General features: G+C 53.9%; 2 protein-coding genes and 2 long non-coding RNA genes across 36 annotated transcripts in view; 2 read left to right on the forward strand and 2 right to left on the reverse strand.

Annotated features, from left to right (window-relative positions):
* CLIP2 (CAP-Gly domain containing linker protein 2) overlaps positions 1 to 24,745 on the forward strand; it is a 227,999-nt gene that overhangs the window by 160,529 nt on the left and 42,725 nt on the right. The gene's annotated exons all lie outside the window — the stretch shown is intronic.
* GTF2IRD1 (GTF2I repeat domain containing 1) overlaps positions 808 to 24,745 on the forward strand; it is a 186,194-nt gene continuing 162,256 nt past the window's right edge. For 20 of the 33 annotated variants that reach the window (XR_013414638.1, XR_013414636.1, XR_013414633.1 and 17 more), the window contains exon 1: positions 808 to 1,084. The gene's annotated coding sequence lies outside the window, so the exon portion shown is untranslated. 33 annotated transcript variants of the gene reach the window in all.
* Positions 1,304 to 5,534, reverse strand: LOC144339817 (uncharacterized). Its single transcript, XR_013415223.1, has 2 exons — positions 4,116 to 5,534; positions 1,304 to 3,310 (listed from the first exon to the last, which is right to left on the reverse strand). It is a non-coding gene; the product is annotated as an uncharacterized LOC144339817 (long non-coding RNA).
* LOC144339811 (uncharacterized) lies at positions 8,410 to 21,263 on the reverse strand. Its single transcript, XR_013415217.1, has 2 exons — positions 19,768 to 21,263; positions 8,410 to 8,864 (listed from the first exon to the last, which is right to left on the reverse strand). It is a non-coding gene; the product is annotated as an uncharacterized LOC144339811 (long non-coding RNA).

The raw sequence follows: 24,745 nt of genomic DNA on the forward strand, positions 1-24,745 counted from the left end.
CCTAGCCAAGGCCTAGTTCAGGGCTCAGGGCACCACATGGGGGGAAGGACTGTGTTCCTTGTGCTGAATTAGGATTTATGGCTTTGGGGCCGGTTGGGAGGCGTGCGCTCTGATTCAGTAGCAGCGCTGCTGTGGTGTGTGTGTCGTTGGTGAGAGCGGGGCGGGCGGGGGACGGGGCGGGGGGGGCGGTGGACAGGGGTAAGAGCCTCTCAGAGGAAGGTCCCATCAGACAAGATGGGACCAAGAGTCCAGTTGGCTCTGCTGCGACTTTCGGCATGTCACTGCCTTCCTGCACATCTCAGGGGCGGGAGGGGGACAAAGGCTGTAAGAGGTACCTGGCCCAAGCCTTAGGACTAGAACCCGGGCCAGGCGGGAGTGACCGGCCAGGACACTCAGGGCCTCCGCACGTTCCAGCTGGGTGACCTTGACTCTCCAGCCCCAGCCCCCTGCGCCCCGCTGCTCTCCCAGTGGTGGTGGGGGGCGGTGGGGGTAGGCGGGGGCGCGCCCAGGCTTTTCTAATCTGGGGCTGGGGGGGGGACCGAGGGCGCCACCGCCCCTCCCCGCAGGTCCGGGGCCGAGGGGTGCGGCGCACTCTTCCCACCGCGGTGCCCAGATCCCCGGGACGCAGGGGCGCGGGGTAGCAAGGGGGAGACGCAGGGGCGCGGGGCGCGGGGCGCGGGGCGGGCTAATCCCGTATGTAAATGGCAGCCAATGGAGGGTGGTGTTGCGCGGGGCTGGGATTAGGGCCGGGGCGAATGGCTGGCAATCTTACTGGGATTACAGAACAAAGAGCCTCCCCGCGCTCCCGCTCTCCGCTCCGCTCCCCGCGCCGCCCCGCCCTCCGCCGCAGCCCGCGCCGGGGGTGGGGGCCGCCAAGCGCCAGCCCCCCGGCCGGCCGATCCCCCCCCGCGCCCCCTCCCCGCGCCTCCCTCCCCGCCCTCGCCGCGCCGCCGTCCTCGCCTCCCTCTGCCTCTCCTTCCCCCATTCTCCCGGATTAATTAAGGAGGCAGCGGCAGGAGGCTGAGTCCTGGCCGCGGGCCGGGGCCGGGGCGCCGCTGGCAGGAGCGCTTGGGGATCCTCCAAGGTAGGAGAAACTTTTGCGGGGGGCGGGCGCCGAGGCCTTTCTCCCCTTCCCCCTCACCCCCGCCCCCGATCCCCTCCGCCTCCTCCGGGGGGGGCCCCGCCCCTCCCCCTCTCAAGGTGTTACAGGAGCTGGGGCCGGCTTTTGGGTGCCCGGGGAGGCACGTGACTGGGATTATAATTCGGGCCCGGGGGAGGGGCGGGACGGCCGCCCCCCACCTGCCCGGGAGGGGCCAGGAGCTGGGAGCTGTCACCCCCTCCCTCCTTGCCACCGGCCCTTCTGGAGGTGGGGGGCGTCCCGGGCCGGCGCCCGCAGGCTGCTGCAGTTGGCGAATGAGGTCAGTCGCGCTGCCCGCGGTGGCGGGCGCCGGGGTGGGAGCAGAGGGGGCTGGGAAGGCCGCGGTCCCCGCCTTTCACCCCCCTCCACCTTTTCCCGGGCTGGGCCAGCCCCTGGCCCGCGCCCCCAACTCCCAGGCGGAGTCTAGCCCAGCCAGGATTGCCCCAGCAGGGTGGTTCCTGTTGTGGACCCCCCCTCGCCGCCCCGGGGAGGGAGCTGGCCTGTGTGGTGGTGGCCGCTGAACCCCGGGTGGAGGGGACTCAGAAGGTGGCAGTGGGGGGGAGCACAAAGGGTTCAGAGGAGTAAGTTGGGGGTACTCGGTCTGTGGGTGGTCTCTGAGTTCCTGCAGATGGGTGGAGAGGACAGAGGAGGGGCCACAGGGTGCTGAACACCCACCCGCCCCAACCTAAGTACCCTGGGCATGGTGGGCTTGACACGTCTCCTGGGCTCTGCACCCCTGGCCAGCAGCCAGAGAGTGAGACCCTGCCCCGCCTGGCCTGGGCCCAGGGAAGGGGGACGCTGTGCCGCTGAGAGAGTTCCACCCTCCTGGCAGTGCTGGAGGGGGATGGAGCTCTGGCGTCTGGCCTAGTGACCCTGCCTCCCAGGACCAAGGTCCTGCGGTGGGAGTCTCCTGTGTCCCCATCCCAGCTGAAGCGAGGGTGCTGGGACATAGGGGTCTCGCTGCAGGGCCCGTGGGGGAGTACTGGCTCTTGGATGGGGAATGTGCCAAGGGGTACCCCGGGGATGGCCCTGGGCCTGGCGGGTGGGAGTGGAGGGCAGGCCCCCACAGTTTTTGGAGGAGTGGGCATTTGCAAGGGTTTCTCTTAGAAGAGGAGAGGGGTGTCTAGAAGCTCCCCTGGCCTGCCGCTGCTATGGTCGGCCTCTGTGTGTCTGGCTGCCCCGTGGCCAGGACTGTTGACTCCTTGGCACTGGCCTGGGGCCTTGGGGCTTGGAAGGTGCCCCAAGCAGCTCATTTATTTCAGCAGTGTCATTCCAGAGGGGAAAGGCACCAGCATCGATTATTTATTCTAAGCAGGAGGAGGTGGCTGGAGGCTGGTGGCTGCTGGCAGGGAGGGGTTAGGTATAAGGTAGTTAGGTGGCCATCATGAACCGCCCTATTTGGGGCCCAGGAGGGTGTGAGATAGACTCTGACCTCTTCTGAGCAGGCACCTGCGGACCAAGGGACAGGCTTGGCCCCAAGGTGACAGGGTATCGGAACCCCCATCCTGCCTCTGGGGTGTGGGAGGCTCAAGTCCACACCTCATTCTTCCACAGCCTGCTCTGAGGTGACCTAGAAATCAGCAGTTCTGACTCAGAGGGTCCCACAGGACCCCACAGAGGAAACTAGGAAGGAAGGGTTGAAACTCCGCAGCCACTCAGAGCCTGCACTCTTAAAATGTTCGAGAACTTAGGGCCGATGGTTGTAAAACTGGGTCTTGAAGACAGCTTTGTAGGGGACACGCTAAACCTACTTAAAAGGACTGTTCTCTCGATGCTGGGAGAAGGGTCATTTATTTGCAATATGCTAATCACAAATAATTTTTATCTGTTCGTTGAAGGCAGCCTCCCGGGAGCCCGGCTAGCCTTCTGATGAGGTGGTAGTCGTCAGCGCTTGGTGTTTGGCAATAGTCTGAGTGGCAGCTGTAATCTAGGGGTCTTGGAGGTAGCTGTTTCTGCAGCCTGCTTGACTCCAGAGGCCAGGCCATCCACAGTTTGGTGACAGCTTGCTTGTTGGACCTGGGGTCTTGTGGATGGTGGGTGATGGCTTGGGACATTCACGTCCTAAGCATGACCTTGGAACCACAGACTGCAGCTCTCAGATGATTCTCATTCGGGGTCCAGTCTCTCTTTGACCACTCACTGCTTCCTCAGCCCATTCATGAATTCTGTAGTCTGGCCGGACACAGTGGCTCACGCCTGTAATCCCAGCACTTTGGGAGGCCGAGGTGGGTGGATCACGAAGTCAGGAGTTTGAGACCAGCCTGGCCAACATGGTGAAACCCCATCTCTACTAAAAATACAAAAAAATAGCTGGGCATGGTGGCAGGCACCTGTAATCCCAGCTGCTCGGGACCCCAAGACCACGCAACTGCACTCCAGCCTGGGCAACAGAGCAAGACTCCATCTCAAAAAAAAAAAGAAGAAAGAAAGAAAGAAAAAATCCTGTAGTCTTGCCGTTTTCCTGAATAACCTGGCTTCCTCCTACCCTGGCCTCTGCACACACACTGTTCCTCTTCTCTCGAAGGTTCTTCTTGCCCTTTCCCCTGAGGAGGCTGGGGGCTTCCTTTAATGGCCCTGCCTGGCTAGGGTAGGGGATCAGGATTGTCGAATTTGCCTCTTTTCCTCTCCTCCTTCAGGACTTGGCTTGGCTGTGGTGTCTTTGGGCTGAAGACTTCCTCATCCTCAGGGCTGGCCATGGTACCACCTGTGTATCCCCATGACATCCTTTCTTTTTTGTTTTTTTTTTTTGAGACAGAGTCTTGCTCTGTGCCCAGGCTGGGGTGCAGTAGTGTGATCACAGCTCACTACAGCCTTGAACTCCTGGACTCAAGCCACCCTCCTGCCCCAGCCTCCCAAATAGCTGGGACCACAGACAAGCGCCACCACACCTGGCTAATTTTTTATTGTTTATAGAGGTGGGGTCTTGCTATGTTGCCCAGGCTGGTTTCGAACTCCTGGGCGTGAGCAACCCTCCCACCTCAGCCTCTCAAAGTGCTGGGATGACAGGAGTGAACCACCACACCCAGCCAACATCCTTTCCTTCCTTTGTCCCAACATTGATCTTACTCAGATGTTTACATTTCTCTCCCCAGTTGCACTAGGGACAGGTAGGGATGGAGGCTTCTCCTTAAATACTTGTTAAATGGCTACATGTTTGAATGAATGAATGAAATCCTGCTCTTGAGCCTTGACCTAAATGGCTGAGCAGACTGTCCTACTTTTCTTAAATGCTCATGTCTGGGGCAAGTTCCCCACTCGGGTAGGAGTCCCAGGGTCTCTCCCTGAACTTCCTGGGGCCCCCTGTCTCCCCACAACCCCAGCCTGTGTCTTCTCTCACGGGCTTTGCTCCCCAGTGTCATCCTCTCTGTATCTCTCAGTTCTCTGACTCTTGCCGTTTGTAAGTATCTCTCTCTCAGATGCGTGGCAGCCAGGGCCACAGTCAGGTTCTTTGGGACAAGCCAGGGGTGTACGCCCAGCTCCATGGGGCCTGCAGAGGCTTCAGGAGACACCTGTGGAACAAGACCGGCAGGACCAATTTACAAACAGAGGAGCAGAGCAGGACCCAGGGCTTGGGATCCATGCTGAGTTAAATTTTTTTTTTTTTTTTTGAGAGGGAGTCTCGCTCTGTCGCCCAGGCTGGTGTGCAGTGGCGCCATCTCGGCTCACTGCAACCTCTGCCTCCCGGGTTCAGGCGATTCTCCTGCCTCAAGTAGCTGGGATTACAAGCATGTTCCACCACACCCGGCTAATTTTTGTAGTTTTAGTAGAGATGGGGTTTCATCATGTTGGCCAGGCTGGTCTAGAACTCTTGACCTCAAGTGATCTGCCTGCCTCTGCCCCGCAAAGTACTGGAATTGCAGGCATGAGCCACCGCGCCCGGCCGTGAGTTCAGTTTTGATTGAGGGGCTTCCAGGAGAATGTGGGGCCGCTAGGACAGGGACGCTTAGTGCGACTGGAAGGGAATTCCCCGAAGGGACTCATAGCAGAGGTGGAGTGGTGGGAAGGATGGTTTTCTGGGGGAGAAGGGGATGCATGAACCTGGCCAGAAGACAGTGTGTTGTGACAGGTGATTGCTGGGAGGGGGGTAACAGTCTCCAAGGTGTAGGTGTTAGGAGCTCCAGCTAGGGCAGGAGGGGCCTGGCCTCTCGGAATCCCCTCAGCCTCATCTCATAGAAACGTGCTTTCTGCCCAGGCTCCATACTCCGGAAGGGAGGCGGGACCCTGTCACTTTCTTGGCCTACTTTGGAAGTTTTCAGCCAGGTATCTCCAGGTGTGGCAAAGGGGCTTTGGCCTGTAGGGCATCTTGTAATGTGGGTGTTGGAGGCAGAAAGCTTTTCAGGAGAGCCCCCTGGTCCATCACCACCTTTTTTTTGTTTTGTTTTGTTTTGAGATGGAGTCTTGCTGTGTTGCCCAGGCTGGAGTGCAGTGGCACGATCCCGGCTCACTGCAACTTCCATCTCCCGGGTTCAAGTGATTCTCGTGCCTCAGCCTCCCGAGTAGCTGGAATTACAAATATGCACCACCACACCCGGCTAATTTTTGTGTTTTTAGTAGAGATAGGGTTTCACCATGTTGGCCAGGCTGGTCTTGAACTCCTTACCTCAAGTGAGCCCCCAGGCCCGGCCTCATTCATTACTTCTTCACCCACCCTATTTTGGTAGCTCTCTCTCCCTTCATCCTGCAGAACTGATCCATTCTCGGTCCCATTGCCTTCTCTCTGGGCCAATCTGTACCTGGGTTTGTGGCTTCATGAGTATGGAGGGTTGTGCAGAATGGGGCCAGGGCTGTAGGAACCTGGGTTCCTGCCCCGGAAATTTGCCCATTTAAGATAAGTTAGGGCTGGGTGCGGTGGCTCATGCCTGTAATCCCAGCACTTTGGGAGGCAGAGGCGGGTGGATCACCTGAGGTCAGGAGTTTGAGACTAGCCTGGCCAGCATGGTGAAACCCCATCTCTACTAAAAATACAAAAATTAGCCAGGCGTAGTGGCAGGCACCTGTAATCCCAACTGCTCAGGAGGCTGAGGCAGGAGAGTTGCTTGAACCTAAGAGATGAAGGTTGCAGTGAGCCAAGATCGTACCATTGCACTCCAGCCTGGGCGACAAGAGCGAAACTCTGTCTCAAAAAAAAAAAAAGATAAGATAGGTATCCTGAATAAGACAGGTGAAATGGGTGAGGATGTACTTTATCTTACACGGTCTTAGGGAGTGTCTCAGGCGGTGAACAGAACTCTCATTTCAAACACCCTTGCCTCTGGCCCCTGAGCTGGGGCCTGGCTGACCCTGAGCTATTTGTGTGCCCACCTGTCGCCCTCCTTCAGGACCACCTGCTTCGGGTTGCCAGATTTAGCAAATAAAAATAACGATGCCCAGCTAAAATTGGATTTCAGACAAGCAAGGACTACTGCAGTATTTGGGATGAACTTCTAGCTAAAAGTTACCCGTTGTTGATCTGTAGTTCAGACTGAACTGGGGGTCTTGCATTTTATCTGTCAACCCTACTGCTGCGCCTCTGGGGTGGTGAGACGGATGGGGGTTGGGGAGGGGCCAGAGGTGTGTGTGGCTGACGCTGGAGTTGGGGTCAGGGCTCGATGGAGGCCCCGGGGATGATCTGGAGCGAGTTTGAATCCAGTGGAGCTGATTCACTGAATCATGGCCCTTTTTTTTTTTTTTTAATTTGTATTGAAATGAGGTCTCACTCTGTCACCCAGGCTGGAATGCAGTGGCGCAATCTCGGCTCACTGCAGCTTCTCCCTCCCCGGCTCAAGCGATCCTTCTGGCTCAGTCTCCCAAGTAGCTGGGACCACAGGCACACACCACCATGCCCGGCTAATGTTTCGTATTTTTGGTGGAGACAGGATTTCGCCATGTTGCCCAGTTCCTGAGTTCAAGTGATCCCAAAGTGCTTTAATTACAGAAGTGAGCCGCTGTACCCGGCCAGCATGGTCCTTTTTCATTTTTATTTTATTCTATTTTTTAAGACAGTGTCTCACTCTGTTTCCCAGGCTGGAGTGCAGTGGCGTGATCCTACCTTACTGCAACCTCCAACTCCTGGGCTCAGTGTGATCCTCCCACCTCAGCCTCTGCAGGTGTGCTGGACCACCATACCTAGCTAATTAAAAAAAATTTTTGGCCGGGCGCGGTGGCTCAAGCCTGTAATCCCAGCACTTTGGGAGGCCGAGGCAGGCGGATCACGAGGTCAGGAGATCGAGACCATCCTGGCTAACACGGTGAAACCCCGTCTCTACTAAAAATACAAAAAGAAATTAGCCGGGTGAGGTGGCGGGCGCCTGTAGTCCCAGCTACTCCGGAGGCTGAGGCAGGAGAATGGCGTGAACCCGGGAGGCGGAGCTTGCAGTGAGCCGAGATCGCGCCACTGCACTCCAGTCTGGGCGACAGAGCGAGACTCCGTCTCAAAAAAAAAAAAAAAAAAAAAATTTTTTTTTTTTTTTAGAGATGGGATCTTGCTGTGTTGCCCAGGCTGGTCTTAAGCTCCTGGCCTCAAGCAATCCTCCCGTCTCAGCTTCCCAAAGTGCTGGGATTACAGGCAGTGTCCTACTAATGTCTTTGGTCGGGCCTTCTCCAGCCTGCGGCTGGAGGGTCTAGATCTCCTCCTGGCCTGGGTAGTATGGAGGGTGTAGTCTAGGTGGCCTGAGGGGTGCACAGGGAGCCCCAGTTTGGGAAGTCCTTATCTTCAGGGATTTCTGGCCAATGTGGTCCATACGGTGTATTTAGAGATGCTGGGAGGAGGGGGTGGGAAATTGCTGGAAACACCCTATTAGACACCAGGTAAGATTTTCATGTAGGATTGGCAAGGCCTGAGTGCTGGGAAAGTATCTGCAATGCTTCCCTTTCAAGGCTGGGAGACCCCGCCGGCGGGGGCGGTTGTGGACTTGAGGGACTGACCCCACAGCATAGAGGCTGCTGGGAATTCCTGCACCTTTGCCATGCTGCCACCCGAGGCAGGTTCCCAGCACCTGTGCTGCAGCCTCTGGAGTGGAGGGCATGGGGGGGAAGTAAGGGGCCGGGGTCATGGGGTCCATGTCCACCTTCCACCCGCCTGGGCAGTTTGCTTGGATGTAAAAGGGAGATGGCTCTCCCCAACCTGCCTGGGTCCCAGGGTGGTGCTGTAGTCCAAGGGACTTGGCGTGGCCCCGTGGGGATGCTACGGTGTGGGTAGGTGGGCCCCCTGGGGGCAGGTCTGTGGTGGAGACAGGGCAGGAGGGCCTGGTTTGAGGGCTTGGGGTCCTGGGTGCTTGAGGATGCAGAAGAGGCTGCATGGTTGGGGAGGGCAGGTAAGTGGGGAGCAGCTTAGCCCTTTCCCCTCCTGTTCCCTGTGGCAGAGGGGAGACCCTCCAGGCTGCCTGCCTCTTAGATGGTTGGCCGAGGATAGGCCTCTTTGCTGGCTGGGGTCTAGCAAGGTCTCAAGGTACATTTTCTGGCTACTGGCAGAACCACCATTAAAGCAAGTCTGTATCTTTTCGTCCATCCGTCTGTTGTTCCACCAGCCAGTGAGAACCTTGTAGGGGTGTCAGGCCTGAGGGGGTCTCATTAGGTCCTGGTCCCTAGCCCCGGGCTGGCACATGAGAAGGGCCCACTTTATATTTTATTTTATTTATTTATTTGAGATGGAGTCTCATTCTGTCACCAGGCTAGAATGCAGTGGTGTGATCTCAGCCCGCTGCAACCTCTGCCTCCCAGGTTCAAGCAATTCTCTTGCCTCAGTCTCCTGAGTAGCTGGGATTATGGGTGCATGCCACCTCACCCAGCTAATTTTTGTATTTTTAGTAAAGATGAGGTTTTGCCATCTTAACGAGGCTGGTTTTGAACTCCTGATCTCAAGTGATCCACCCACCTCAGCCTCCCAAAGTGCTGGGATTATAGGCGTGAGCCACCATGTCCAAGCCCCACTTTATATTTTATTATAAATATTGTTGAGGAGTGAGGGCTATGCTATACCAGGAACTTGTCTGGCTCACACCCTCATGTCGTCCAACCCCCATCAAGACATAGAACAGCACTTTGGGAGGCTGAGGCGAGAGGATGGATTGAGGCCAGGAGTTTGAGACTAGCTTAAACAACATAGCGAACCCCCTGTCTCTACAAGAAGTACAAAAATTAACCAGGCAAGGTGGCTCATGCCTGTAGCCCCAGCTACTCAGGAGGCTGAGGTGGGAGGATCGCTTGAGGCCAGGAGTTTGAGACCAGCCTGGGCAACATAGCAAGACCCCATCTCTTAAAAAAAAAAATTAACCGGGTGTGGTGATGTGTGCCTGTAGTACCAGCTACTTGGGAGGCTAAGGCAGGAGGACTGCTTGACCCCAGGAGTTAGAACAATCCTGTAACCCCTAAAAGTTTTTGAAGCCTGTTTGTTTGTCCTTGTCTCTTGTCCCAACCCAGCAGCCACTGATCTGTCTTCTGTATATGGTTTTCCATTTGTAGAATGTCACATAAATGGAATCCTATAGTCCACAACCTCTGAATCTGGCTTCATGCAGCACAGTGCATTTATGTGCATTGCTGGGTGCATGGGTAGCTGGTCCCTTCTGGTTCCTGAGTAGTGTTCCACGGTGTGGATATGCCACATACCTCTAGCCACTCTCCTCTCTAGGGAAATCTAGCAAACTGGCTTGGCTGGCCCTGCATCAGCTCGGGACCCCCCAGAAGAAGGTGGTTCCTCTGTCTCATTTTCACAAAGGCACCATCTGGCTGGCAGGGGGCCTGTGGCCTGCACCCCATCATTCCCCCCTCCCCCCACACATCGAGAGCTGACCCCAAGCCGGGGGAGCTGCTCATCTCCGTCCTCAGAGCTGGAATTTCATCTTCTGTTTCTGGTGACTCATACCGTGAGCCCCGCGATGAAATTACACCTGCCTGCCGCTGCCCTCGGGGCCTCTGGCCCCATGTGATCCTCCCGCCGCCATCCAGGTGGGCTCTGGAGTAATTGAGGCTACGGGGCCAGGACAGCTGGAGGTGGAGGGTGGTGCCAGGGAGGGGAGTTGGCTGTGCCCTGGGGCATCTTGCCCATGATCTTATGTACCCCCACCCTCTGGGAGTCTGGGGGTTCCTGGTGGTGAGTCTCTGGTCTTCACTCCTGCAGCTGTTTTGCTTGGGGTAGAAATTCCATGTTTGCATGAAATAAGAGCAGGACTTCTGGGGGTAGGGAAGGAGGGTGGTGAAGCCGCTGTTGCAGGCAGGAGCATGAGTTAGGATCAAACGAAACACGGCTGGCTGAGTGATGTCACATCTCTGGGCTTTGGTTTGTTCATCTTTTATTATTATTATTTTGAGACAGGGTCTCGTTCTGTCACCCAGGCTGGAGTGCAGTGGCGCAATCATAGCTTGCTGCAGTCTTGAACTCCTAGGCTCAAGTGATTCGCCCACCTCAGCCTCCTAAGTAGCTGGGTTTGCAGGCACGTGCCACTGCACCCAGCTGATTTTTTTATTTTGTAGAGATGGGGATCTTGCCATGTCGCTCAGGCTGGTCTCGAACTCCTGTGTTCAAGTGATCCCCCCACCTCAGCTTCCCAAATGCTGGGATTAGAGAGGTGAGCCACTGCGCCTGGCCTGTTTATCTTTAAATGGGAGAACAGAACACTAGGTTTGCAGGGCTGTGAGACTCAGCTGAGGGTAATGTGAGCCTGTGGATTACCACAGAGCCCTGGAGAGCCCCTGGGGCCACCAAGGAGCAGGAGGTGGGGACATGTGAGGCTCAAACCTCCTATGCCCCTTTGGGCCAGAGTAGGACTACTTTTTTTTTTTTTTTTTTTTGAGACAGTCTCACTCTGTCGCCCAGGCTGGAGTGCAGTGGCGCCATCTCGGCTGACTGCAACCTCCGCCTCCTGGGTTCAAGTGATTCTCCTGCCTCAGCTTCTCCAGTAGCTGGGATCACAGGTGCGTGCCACCACACCTGACTAATGTTTGTATTTTTAGTAGAGGTGGAGTTTCACCATGTTGTCCAGGCTGGTCTCGAACCCCTGACCTCAAATGATCCACCCACCTTGGCCTCCCAGAGTGCTGGGATTACAGGTGTGAGCCACCGCACCCTGCCCTAGGACCACTTTTACTGGAGTTAACTGTTAGAGCTCTAAATACAGTTCTGGTCGCTAAATGTTTGGAACCCATTGCTACCTGAGGTTGGCCCTGTGTGAACAGTGGCTGTTCTGGTGAACCCCTGTGTGGCCAGTGCCTAGATTATGGTGGTTCATGGACTCCAGCTTGTCACTGCCTCAGTTTGACCCTCTAGAAAATGGAACCACAGCAAGTACCTCCCCAGGGTTGCCAGGTGGGCGTGAATGAAGCAGGGGACCCCAGCAAGAGTTTGTCAGTTTCCCATTGGCAAATCCATGAGTTTCCCAGGGCTCTCAGCTTCCTAAGGAGACGGAGGTTCCTGGGTGATCACATGTCTTGCGTGGGTGTCTTGAGAGATTTGGGTTTTTTTTTTTTTTACTGTGTTGTTTTTGTTGTTGTTATTTGTTTGTTTCTGAGACAGAGTCTCCCTCTGTCACCCAGGCTGGAGTGCAGTGGTGTGATCACGGTTCACTGCAGCCCCCTGCCTCCCGGGTTCAGGCAATTCTTCTGCCTCAGCCTCCCGAATAGCTGGGATTATAGGCACCTGCCACCATGCCTGGCTAATTTTTGTGTTTTTGGTAGAGACGGGGTTTCGCCGTTGTTGGCCAGGCTGGTCTCAAACTCCTGACCTCGAGTGATTTACCTGCCTCGGCCTTCCAAAGTGCTGGGATTACAGACGTGAGCACGAGCCACTGTGCCCAGCTGGTTTTTACTTTGTTATTTAATTTGCTATTTGTGAAATCATTGTAGCCCCTCTCAGATGAAGGTTGCCCCAAGCACCTTCCCCCGTACCCGACCCTTGCCTCCCACCCCTACCGAGTCCCCGGAAGTCCTCAAAGGCTGGACCCTGGGGCCAGCACGTGGTGGGAAGCCTGGAAAGAGGTTAGCCCTATGCAGGAAGGAAGGCCCTTGGGTGCTCCTGGGTGGCTCCCCGCAGCAGACAAGACCCCCCGCCCACCCACCTGGCTCCAGGGTGGTCCTGGCAGCTCCAAGGGGTCTTGTGATTCTCTCAGTCTGATGTGTCTCTCATGTTTATCCAGGAGCTGGTTTTTCAGGCATGGCTGCTTCTTGCAGTGAGGCCAGGTGGGGAGAGGAAGGGCTTTGGGGAAAGAGGTGGTTACCCCTGCTCCCAGTGCACACCCTGGCTCCCAGCTGTGGGTGCAGCCCTCTGGGCAGGTGGGCAAACCACATCCTCCCTCTTTGATCCTGGTCCACCCACCCACCTGCCCCGGGTTAGCAGCTCCCTGAGATAGTCTCTTCTCAGCATATCCAAAGGAGAGGGCCAGGGCTCCCTCACTTCACAGCAGGGTGCAGTGGAACCATCAGGGTCTTTGAAGCCAGACACACCTAGGTTCAAATCCCAGCCTGACTGCTGAGCTGCTGTGTGACCACAGGCAAGTGACTATACCTCTCTGAGCCTCATCTGAACGAACAAGGATAGTTTTCTTATATAGTATTACCAGGTTCTTGGGAAAATCAGTGTATTCAGTTGCGGGGAGCTAGCTGCCATCTCAGTGAAGAACGCTTTTTCAGCTTGTCCCATGATGACCCCAGAAGCTGGCCCCATGGGAGCCCCACTTCCCCAGACAGCGAACCTTGGACCCCTTCATTCTAAGATCCGTTCTTATCTTCTGCCTGTCTGGGACACACCCCTCTGTCCCTGGGGTGTGGGGTGTGGCATGCCTCAATTTATTTATTTATTTTTTAAGACAGAGTCTTGCTCTGTCTCCCAGGCTGGAGTGCAGTGGCAGGATCTCGGCTCACTGCAACCTCCACCTCCTGGGTTCAAATGAGTCTCCTGCCTCAGCCTCCCGAGTAACTGGGATCACAGGCGCCTGCCACCATGCCTGGCTAGGTTTTTGTGTTTTTAGTAGAGGCACGTTTTCACCATGTTGCCCAGGCTGGTCTTGAACTCCTGGCCTCAAGTGATCCACCTGCTTTGGCCTCCCAAGGTGCTGCGATTACAGGCGTGAGCCACCGCACCTGGCCAGCATGCCTCAGTTTCTGCTTCTGCAAACTGGGAAAACCTCAAAAGGTAGCACTGGTTGGTTCTACCCTCGGCCTGCCGACCCCTTAGCCCCTCAAGGTCACGGTCAACCATCCCACTTGTTAGAGGCCAGGCCCTGTTCTGGGCTGGGGGATACCTGTGGCTGCTTAGGGGATGGGAGACAATGCCACTCCCAGGTGTTGTTGATGGCAACCTGCAGGAGAAGTGGCTTTCTGCACAGCCCTGGAGGACGGAGATTCGGACAGAAGTGTAGGGCCAGAGACAGGACGTGACGGTGGGGCTGCTGTATTGACTCCAGGTGAAGATCTGTATCTGTATCTGAGCCAGGGGTTCCCGTGGCTCCTGGAAAAGCTGCAGACTGGGCATGGCCAGGCCCTGCCTATGTCTGTCTGTGCCAGCCACGATGAGCCTCATCGTTTCTAAAACGTACTGTGCTCTGTCTCGCTTCCTGGAACACTGCTGCCTCTCCCCTAGAGCGTGTGTAATGCTCCCTGGCTGTGTCCCTGGGCTGATTTCTCGTTGCAGGTCTCAGCTGGGATGTCACTTCTCTCTGCAGAGCTTCCCTGACCTCATCTCCCCCTCCAGGTCACGTTAGGTGCCTCTTGCCTGTGTCCCCAGCCACAGCCCGCATCACAAACAAGATCCTAATTGCCCTTGTGCTTGTCTGTCACCTTCACAGACAGAGTGTGACTTCCAGTGGGTCAGGGCCCCATCATTGTGTTGTTCTCCACATCCCTGCCCTTCTTGGCACCCTGCTTGGTGCGGAGTGGGCATCCTGTGCAACCTTGTCAAGTGAATTAGAAGCAAGCTCGGGGTGGGAGCCCATGAAGGGTGGGGGCCTCCTCCACCCTTTTTTTTTTTTTGGAGACAGGGTCTCACTCCATTGCTCAGGCTGGAGTGCAGTGGCACGATCTTGGCTCACTGCAACCTCTGCCTCCGGGATTAAAGCAATTCTGCCTTAGCCTCCCCAGTAGCTGGGACTACAGGCACCTGCCAACACACCCAGCTAGTTTTTGTATTTTTAGTAGAGATGGGGTTTCACCATGTTGGCCGGACTGGTCTCAAACTCCTGACCTCAAGTGATCCACCCGCCTCAGCCTCCCAAAGTGTTAGGATTACAGGGGTGAGCCCCTGTGCCCGGCCCCCCTCCATCCTTCAATCCCAGCTCTCATTGGCGCTCCTCTACCCACACCAGGAGTTGCTTCTGCCGGCCTGGCTGTGGCGTTCAGAGGCATCTGGGGGGCAGTGGCGATGACAGTGCGGGGGGGGCACCTTGTCTCTCTGAGCCGGGTGCAGCCCAGTTTGGGGCGTTTCCCTCCAGGAAAGACAGCTGATGTGTACAGACAGCGCCAGTGTGAAGTGCCAGGACAGTTAATCCTCTGGACTATTTATTTATTTATTTATTTATTTATTTATTTTGTTTCGTTGTTGAGACGGAGTCTTGCTCTGTCGCCCAGGCTGGAGTGCAGTGGCGTGATCTCAACTCACTGCAACCTTCGCCTCCCAGGTTCGAGCGATTTGCCTGCCACAGCCTCCCGAGTAGCTGGGATTACAGGCATGCACTACCACACCTGGCTAATTTTTGTATTTTATTTTGTATTTAATTTTTAATTTTTATTTTTTGAGTCAGAGTCTCGCTCTGTCACCCAGGCTGGAGTGCAGTGGTGTGATCTCGGCTCACTGCAACCTCCAACTCCTGGTTTCAAGCCATTCTCCTGCCTCAGCCTCCTGAGTAGCTGGGATTACAGGCGCCCGCCACGGCTCCCGGCTAATTTTTGTATTTTTAGTAGAGACGGGGTTTCACCACATTGGACCAGACTGGTCTTGAACTCTTGGCCTCAGGTGATCCGCCTCGGGGCTATTTAGACACACATCATTGTCTGCTCACAGGGGTGTGTATATGCACGTGTATGTGACATTCCTGAGGCCACCCAGCGGGTGATGAGGCCTGATTACTTGACATTCTGCTTAATCCTGACTGTCAGCCTGGAGCTTTACTCCCCATTGTATAGAGCTCCCCGAGTCCTGGTTAGTGGCAAAGAGGGGACCATCCCCGGTCATTTAGGACTGAATTTGGCTACAGGTAATAAAACACCCAACTGTAAATATAGCAAATATCTATAAGCCAGGTCAGGTGCAGCGGCCTAGGCATGTAATTTTAGCACTTCAGGAGGCTGAGATGGGCAGATTGCTTGAGTTTAGGAGTTCGAGACCAGCCTGGGCAACATAGTGAGACCCTGTCTCTACAAAACATAAAAATAATTTAAAAAAAAAAAAAACAAAAAAATAAACAGCTAAGCGCGGTGGCTCACGACTGTAATCCCAGCACTTTGGGAGGCCGAGACGGGTGGATCACGAGGTCAGGAGTTCAAGACCAGCCTGGCCAACATGGTAAAACCCCATCTCTACTAAAAATACAAAAATTAGCCAGGTGTGGTGATGTGTGCCTGTAATCCCAGCTACCTGGGAGGCTGAGACAGGAGAATTGCTTGAACCCAGGAGGCGGAGGTTGCAGTGAGCCGAGACTGCGCCACTGTGCTCCAGCCTGGCAACAGAGCGGCGAGACTCTGTCTCCAAAAAAAAAAAAACCAAAACAAAAAACTATATGTGTGTATATGTGTGTGTGTGTATATATATATATATATATGTAGCCTGGCAGACTTTAGATATTAAACCTGACAGTTAAACAAAGAGGAGCGTATTTATTCCTCATAAGAAAATATGGAAGGCATTTGGAGGATGGGATGGGTACCTGTGAGTAGGTATTCGGAGGCTGGGGCAGGAGTGTGTGGTGATGCTTTTCGGGGCTCAGTGATGTCTCCAGGGACTTGATTCTGTTCTCTACCATGTTGGATTTTTTTTGTAAGTTTATTTTGAAACTATTCCTTTAAAGTGTATAATTCAGTGTTTTTTTAAAAATATATTCACAGAGTTGTGCAGTCTAATTTCAGAGCGTTTTTTATCATCCTAAGAATCTCTACCCATTAAGCAGTCAGCCCTCATTCCCTCCTCCCCCATCCCCTGGCAACCACTAATTTACTTTCCATCTCTGTAGATTTGCCTATTCTGGGCGTTTCTTGTAGATGGAATCATGTAATATGTGGTCTTTTGAGTCTGGCCTTTTCTCAGTGAGTATAATGTGTTCAAGGTTCATCCACGTTGTAGCGTGAGTCAATGTGCCTTTCTTTATATGGCCAAATAATATTCCATTTAATGGATATACCATATTTTGTTTATCTGTTCATCAGTTATAGACATTTGGGGTGTTTCTACTTTTTTTTTTTTTTTTTTTTGAGACAGGGTCTTGCTCTGTCACCCAGGCTGGAGTGCTTTGGTGGGATCGTGGCTCCCTGCAGCCTCAAACTCCTGGGTTCAGGGGATCCTCCTGCGTCAGCCCCCCAAATAGCTGGGACTGCAGGCGCCAAGCCACCACACCTGACTATTTTTAAATTTTTCTTTGGTAGAGACAGGGCATATGTATTAGCAAGGCCCTGTCTCTACCAAAAAAATATAAAAATTATTGTATTCTTATTCTTTATCATGATACCATTACACCATAAAATTCACCATTTCATTTATTTAGGTTTTTTTTTTTTTTTTTGAGACGGAGTCACTCTGTCGCCCAGGCTGGAGTGTAGAGTGAAGTGGTGTTATCTTGGCTCACTGCAAGCTCCGCCTCCCAGGTTCATGCCATTCTCCTGTCTCAGCCTCCTGAGTAGCTGGGACTACAGGCATGTGCCACCATGCCTGGCTAATTTTTTTTTGTATTTTTAGTAGAGACAGGGTTTCACTGTTAGCCAGGATGGTCTCGATCTCTTGACCTCGTGATCCGCCTGCCTCGGCCTCCAAAAGTGCTGGGATTACAGGCGTGAGCCACTGTGCCCGGCCTATTTATTTAGTTTTCTTAGAGATAGGGTCCTGCTCTGTTGGCCAGGCTGGAGTGCAGTGGTGCAGTCATGGCTCACTGCAACCTCCATTTCCCAGGCTCCAGCTATCCTGCCTCAGCCTCCCGAGTAGCTGGGACTACAGGTTTGTGCCACCATGCCTGGCTAATTTTTGTATCTCTTGTAGAGATGGCGTTTTGCTTCGTGGCCCAGGCTGGTCTTGAACTCCTGGGCTCAAGCAATCCACCCACCTCAACCTCTCAAAGTGCTGAGATATATAAGCATAAGCCACCACATGCGGCCAAATTCACCATTTTAAAATAACACTATGCAGTATTTTTAGTATCTTCATTAAGTTGTACGACCATTGCCACCATCTAATTCCGATCATTTTCATCACTGAAAAGAAGCCTATTACCTCATTAGCAGTCTCTCTGTTCCCAGCACCCCCCACTCCAGCCCCTGGTAATTGCTAATGGTTGTCTCTATGGGTTTTTGACGGCTCCTTTATAAAGTTAAGCCTTCACTTACCATATGACTAGGTATTTACCCATGAGAAATGAAAGCTCGGGTTCACAGAAAAACCTAAAGAGGAATATGTATAGTGGCTTTATTCATAATTGCCCCAAACAGGAAACAATTCAGATGTCCAACTGCCCAGTGAATAAACAAACTGGAACATCTGTACTGTGGAATACTAGTCAGCCGTGAAAAAGGATGAACGATGGATACCACACCACCACAGGGAAACCTCACAAGCATTGTGCTAAGGGAAGGAAGCAGACTGGAAAGGCCATTTCCAACCTGGTTCTGTTCATATGTGGGGTTTTTTGTTTTTTGTTTGTTTGTTTGTTTGTTTTTTGAGATGGAGCTTTGCTCTGTTGCCCAGGCTGGAGTGCAATGGCACGATCTCGGCTAACTGCAACCTCTGCCTTCCTGGTTCAAGCAATTCTCCTGCTTCAGCCTCCCGAGTAGCTGGAACTACAGGCACACGCCACCACACCTGGCTAATTTTTTTTGTATTTTTAGTAAAGACGGGTTTTCGCCATGCTGGCCAGCCTGGTCTCGAACTCCTGACCTCAGGTGATTCTGCCCTCCTTGGCCTCCCAAAGTGCTGGGATTACAGGCATGAGCCACTGCACCTGGCCTCTGGTTCTATTCATATGATGTTCTGGAAAATGCAAGATTAGGGACAGGGTTTGCTGGGAGTGGGAGACTCTTTTGAGGAGATGGAACTGAAACGTCTTTTGATTACCATGCCAGTTACCTGACTGCGTGCATTTGTGAAAACTCATAGAAATATGGCCAGAGGGGGTGGCTCATGCCTGTAATCCCAGCACTTTGGAAGACTGAGGCAGGAGGATTGCTTGAGGTCAGGAATCTGAGACCAGCTTACACAGCAAAAAAAAAAAAAAAAAAAAAAGTTAGCCAGGTGTGGTGGCACACAGCTGTAGTTCCAGCTACTCGGGAGGCTGAGCCGGGAGAACTGCTTGAGGCTGGGAGTTCAAGTCTGCAGTGAGCTATAATTGTGCCACTGCACTCTAGCCTGGGTGACAGAGCGAGACCCCATCTCTACAAAAAAAAATTTAAAAATTAGCCAGGCATGGTGGCTTGTGCTTCTATTCCCATTCCCAGCTACTCAGGAGGCTGAGGTGGGAGGGTGGTTTGAGCCCAGGAGTTTGAGACCAGACTATGTTGCCTGGGTTACATAGCAAGACCCCTGTCTCTATCTTTTTGAAATAAAAAAAAAAAAAGCCGGGTGTGGTGGCTGACATCTGTAATCCCAACACTTTGGGAGGCCAAGGCAGGCAGATCATGAGGTCAGGAGATTGAGACCATCCTGGCCAATGTGGTGAAACCCCATCTCTACTAAAATTACAAAAATTAGCCAGGCGTGGTGACAGGTGCCTATAGTCCCAGCTGCTCAGGAGGCTGAGGCAGGAGAATCACTTGAGCCCGGGAGGCGGAGGCTGCAGTGAGTCAAGATCGTGCCATTGCACTCCAGCCTGGGTGACAGAGTGAGACTCTGTCTCAACAAAAAACAAACGAAACAGAAAACTCATAGAACTGTATGTCCGAAAGAGTGACTTTTATTGCATGTATATTACACCCCAGGTAAAGAGGGGCCTGGACTGAAACTGGCCTTTCTAGAGTAACTCCATTTGGAGTTCACCATCTCATTTGTTCTAGTTGGTGCCACCATCCCTTCTACAGTGAGTTTCAGTCTGTCAAGTTGGCCAACGTGACTTGTGCCTAGGGCCGGGAGCAGGGGCTCCAGTGGGGCCCCCCTCTTTCCCCTTCCTTGGGCATCCTAACCCCTCCTCGTTTCCTGAGCCTCTTGGATGGAGGGAGCCATAGAATGTTAGAACTAGAAGGAACCTCAGAATATACTGGCCTCTTCTTTTTCAGATGGGGAAACTGAGGCTCAGGGCTGGGAAGACACTTGACTAAGGTTCTAGAGTTATGAGGATCAAGATCTAAAACCACATCTGGCCGGGCACCGTGGCTCATGCCTGTAATCCCAGCACTTTGGGAGGCTGAGGCAGGAGGATCACTTGAGGTTGGGAGTTCAAGAGCAACCTGAGCAACATGGTGAAACCCTGTCTCTATTAAAAATACAAAAAAAAATTTAGCCAGGCATGGTGGCGGGTGCCTGTAATCCCAGCTACTTGTGAGGCTGAGACATAAGAACTGCTTGAACCTGGGAGGCGGAGATTGCAGTGAGCCGAGATCGCACCATTGCCCACCAGCCTGGGCAACGAGAGCGAAACTCCGTCTCAATAAATAAATAAATAAATAATCAATCAATCAGTCAATCAATCAATCTACATCCGTGACTCTTGGTCTGGGCCTCCTTGCCCTCCTGCAGATGCCCCTGGAGCCTCCCTCGTCTCCTGCTCCTGGTTCGGGAGGCTGGACAGGTCCATGCTGGCCCCACAGCCAGTGGGAGGCTTTGTAGTAGCGTTTGCGGACAGGGAAGAGGCGAGTAGGGAAGGGAGAGTGGTCAGAGCATCTGTAACACCGCAGCGGAGGAGAGAGTGCGGTGAACGCTGGCGAGTGGTTGATTGTGGGGAGCTGTGAGAATGGTTGATGGCCCCCCAGGGACAGACAGGAGAACGTAGCAGTGGTGTCTGCTCTTTGGAGCTCCTGACGTCACATGGAGTAACCTCCAAGCCTCACGATGTGTTCAGGTAGATCCCAGCAAATGCAGAATAGGGGTCAGCCTGGTTGGGATGGCAACCAGAAGAGCTTCCTAAGGGAAGGACCCCAGGAGAACCTGGTGGGGGCAGGGGAGAGATCTTGGCCGGTGTCCCTCCCCAGGGGGGGAAACCCAATCTCAGGGATGTAGCTCCCCCCCGGTTTATGCTGGTATTGCTGTGTCCACCAGCCTGGGGCTGCCAAGAGCTCTGGAAACTTCCGTGAGGATGGGCGTGGAGGGTGGGGGGTGGGCATGTTGGCAACTCAGTGCTTTTTTTTTTTTTTTTTTGAGACAGGGTCTTCCTCTGTCACCCAAGCTGGAGTGCAGTGGAACAGTCATAGCTCACTGCAGCCTCAAACTCCCGGCCTCAAGTGATCCTCTTGCTTTGACCTCCCAACGTGTTGGGATTACAGGCATGAGCCACTGCGCCCGGCTTTGGGGATTCTTATTGGCTGTGAACCCGCCACTTGTTGCTCCCATTTTCTTGGTTTAGTGCCCACTCCTGCAGCTGAGGGGAGGCAGACTGAGCCTCCTGGAGTCTGGGGTCTGGGTAGTGAGCCTGCCCACTTCCAGGAACCATCCATAACCCACCCACATCCTGGACAGCCCGTGACCTTGGTAATACAGACACTTGCCCACGGCCCTATTTTTGGCTCTGAAAATGATATCTTCAGCCGGGCATGGTGGCTCACGCCTGTAATCCCAGCACTTTGGGAGGCCGAGCCCAGCAGATCACCTGAGGTCAGGAGTTCGAGACCAGCCTGACCAACTTGATGAAACCCCGTCTCTACTAAAAATACAAAAATTAAGGCTAGGCGTGGTGGCTCACGCCTGTAATCCCGGCACTTTGGGAGGCTGAGGCAGGTGGATCACCTGAGGTCAGGAGTTCGTGACCAGGCTGACCAACATGGCGTAAACCCTGTCTCTACCAAAAATACAAAAAAAAAAAAAAAAAAAAAAAAATTAGCTGGGCATGCTGGCGGGTGCCTGTAATCCCAGCTACTTGGGAGGCTGAGGCAGGAGAATTGCTTGAACCTGGGAGGTGAGTTCAACCAGTGAGCCGAGGTCGTGCCACTGCACTCCAGCCTGGGCAATGAAGTGAGACTCTGTCCCAAAAGAAAATGATATTTTCATACCTATGGGGTCCCCTCTGGTTTTCAGGACCCACAATGCCTGCAGAAAGCCCACCTCGGGTCTCACTGTAGCCCCCCTGGTGGGGAAACCCCTTGGCCTCTAACAGGGCAGGCAGAAAAGATGTGTCTGGAGTAAATAATGAGCCGGTGGGAGAGCCACTCCACCATGGTGCAAATATTTGTGTGCGAATCACTAATCTGGACAGTGGGACTGGATTGTGGGGTTGACAGTGAGCCATGCCTAGGGGACTGTGCAGGGGACATTATAGGGGTGCAGGGCCATGTTTACTCCAGATCCCAGCAGACTGAAGCTGGCCCCGGACTCTTTGTGCTGTGTGACCTTGGACGAGTTGCTCAGCCTTTCTGAGCCTCTGTGTCCTCATCCGTAAAATGGGGAGAGTACTGTTGTGTTTGTAGGGTTGCTGAGGGGGGTTGTAAGATGCCATTCAGCAGCACAGCTCCTGCCGTTGATGGCTGCAGTGCAACTGTGGTTTCTCGGAAATGTCATCCCAGGCCCAGCTAGCCCTGAGGCCCGGGTGCGGTTTTGAGGGAAAGGGATCTGTCCGGGAGCAGTGGCTCGGGCCTGTAATCCCAACACTTTGGGAGGTTGAGGCAGGAAGACTGCTTGAGTCCACGAGTTTGAGACCAGCCTGGGCAACATAGCAAGACTCCATCTTTAAAAAAAAAAAAAAAAATTAAATTAGCCAGGTATGGTGGTGTGTAACTGTAGTCCCAGATACTCAGGAAGGAGTTGGGAAGATAACTTGAGGCCAAGAGTTTGAGACCAGGGCAACATAGCAAGACTCCATCTCTACAAAAAATAAAATAAGTAGCTGGACGTGATGGCACACACCTTTAGTCCCAGCTACTTGGGAGGCTGAGGCAGGAGGATCGCTTGAACCCAGGAGTTGGAGGCTGTAGTGAGCTATGATCATGCCATTGTGATCATAGCCTGGGTGACAGAGCAAGAAACCCTGTCTCAGAAAGGAAGAAAGAGAGAGAGAGGGGAGAGAGAGAGAGAGAGAAAAAAAGAAATAAAGAAAAGAAGAGAAGAGAAAGAAAGGAAGAAAGAAAGAAAGAAAGAAAGAAAGAAAGAAAGATCGATCGTCAACCCCTGTCCATCGAGCCTGACTCGCACCTCCCACCTCTACTTTGTGAGGAAGGGACAGGGTGTTATTATGTCTTTATTATTATTATCTTATTGTTATTATGTCTTTATTGGAGGGGACTGGGGCTCAGAGAGGGGAAGCAAGTTCTCCAGCATCACACGGCTACTCGAGGCCAAGCCACCACTAGACCCAGATGTCCTGGGGCCTGGCCCCGTATGCGTTCCTGAGACTACAGGGTTTTGGTGTGGGACTGCCCTGCCATCTGTTGCTGTACCCTAGGAATGGGAGGGTGTGGCCCGGGCTGGACTCCTCCAAGTTGCTCTGTCCCTGGGTTTTGGAAGGAGAGGGGCCGCTTCATGAAACTGCATCACTTGGTCAGAGGCTCAGGCAAGCCCAGGTTGGATGGAGGTGGCCAGGCTTTTCTGACAGGTAGGGCAGAGGCGGAAGTAAAGAAGGTGCTCCGAGAAAGGGCCAGATATGTGCGCATGCGCACACCCAGCTACAAAACGAGGGGCGCCATTCCTCAGGGACCGGGCCGTTAACATGAGCCACCCGTCTGATGGACTGTGCGGCCCGTTCCTGCCTGTGTGGTGACACTCCTGGCCTGGAGTACACAGTGGGCCCGCAGTGGCTGCTTTGGTGTTTGTGGAATGAATGAATGGGCTAGCGGCGCCCACTGATGAGCATCTGCCGAGATGCATGGAGGTGGCAGCTGTGGTCCAGATACCCGATAACGGATAGACACCTGTAGGAAACAGCCTCCTCTCCAATGCCTGGTGGTGGTGAGGGATGGGGGCGTGGCTATTTTGCAGTTGGATGGTGTAGATACTTACAAGTCACCTAATCCCGATGCTCTGGACTCCTGTCTATAAAATGGGATGGCGTAGGTGTGGGCTGGTGGTGCTTGGTGGATCGCGCCCAGGCCCCAGAAAAGGGGCTGATGACAGCCAGTTGTTATTTTTATTACTAAATCACGGCTCAGCCCAGCCTGGCCTGACAAGCCCAAGTTCCTGGTGGATGTCTGCCTCTTCCATGCCCGCTTGGAAGCCTTCTCAACCTCCCCCCCACTTTTTTTTTTTTTTGAGACAGAGTCTCCCTCACTCTGCTGCCCAGGCTGGAGTGCAGTGGCGCGATCTCAGCTCACTGCAACCTCTGCCTTCCGGGTTCCAGCAATTCTCCTGCCTCAGCCTCCCAAGTAGCTGGGATTACAGGTGCACGCTACCACGCCCAGCTAATTTTTATCTTTTCAGTAGAGATGGGGTCTCACTGTGTTGGCCAGGCTGATCTCAAACTCTGACCTTAAGTGATCTGCCTGCCTCTGAGCCTCCCAGATTTCACTGGTGCCCCACCATACTCTCCTGCCTCCCACCTTTGCCCGGGCTGACCCTAGCCCCAGTCTCCCCCGCTGAATGGCCACCCAGCCTTCGGGCAGTGCTGCTGGGCCGATGCCAGCCAGCCATCTATCCATCCTGGATGTGCCCACGCCTGGTCACTCCCCAGATGAGGAACTGATGATCACTGGTCACTGTTTATAAGCTTCAGCTTCTCTTTCCTCATCCAGGAGCTCCGGGGCAAGGAGTGGGCCTGATTCACCCCCGTTCAGGGTCTGGGTCCTAACAGGTGTGGTGAAAATGAGCACTTAGTCAGCGTCCCACAGCATCTAAAAGACGGAAACAAGGGCTGGGGTGTGGGTAGGCCCAAGACTGGGAAAAGGGAAGCCTCTGGAATGGGGACTGGAAGATGAAAAGGCTCTGGAAGATGTGGCATCCAAGTGTTTAAAGCAAGACTGGGGCTGGGCGTGGTGGCTCATGCCTGTAATCCCAGCACTTTGGGAGGCTGAGGCGGGAGGATCACTTGAGGCCAGGAATTTGAGACCAGCCTGGCCAACATGGTGAAACCCCATCTCTACTAAAAATACAAAAATTAGCCAGGCGTGCTGGTGTGCACCTGTAATCCCAACTACTCAAGAGGCTGAACCAGGAGAATCATTTGAACCTGGGAGACAGAGGTTGCAGTGAGCCGAGATTGCACCACTGCACTCCAGCCTGGGTGACAGAGTGAGACTCTGTCTCTAAAAAAAAAAAAAAAAGGCGTGGGGAGGGCCAGAGGGCATTTGGGGCAGGGCGGGGCAGGGCAGGGCCGAGCCGGGTGACTGGAATGGGGTGACTATAATGAATGCTTTGGAGTAGGTCTGGGCAGGTGGGGA

This window comes from Macaca mulatta, chromosome 3, assembly GCF_049350105.2.
Source record: "Macaca mulatta isolate MMU2019108-1 chromosome 3, T2T-MMU8v2.0, whole genome shotgun sequence".
In the NCBI taxonomy this organism is placed as follows: Eukaryota; Metazoa; Chordata; class Mammalia; order Primates; family Cercopithecidae; genus Macaca; species Macaca mulatta.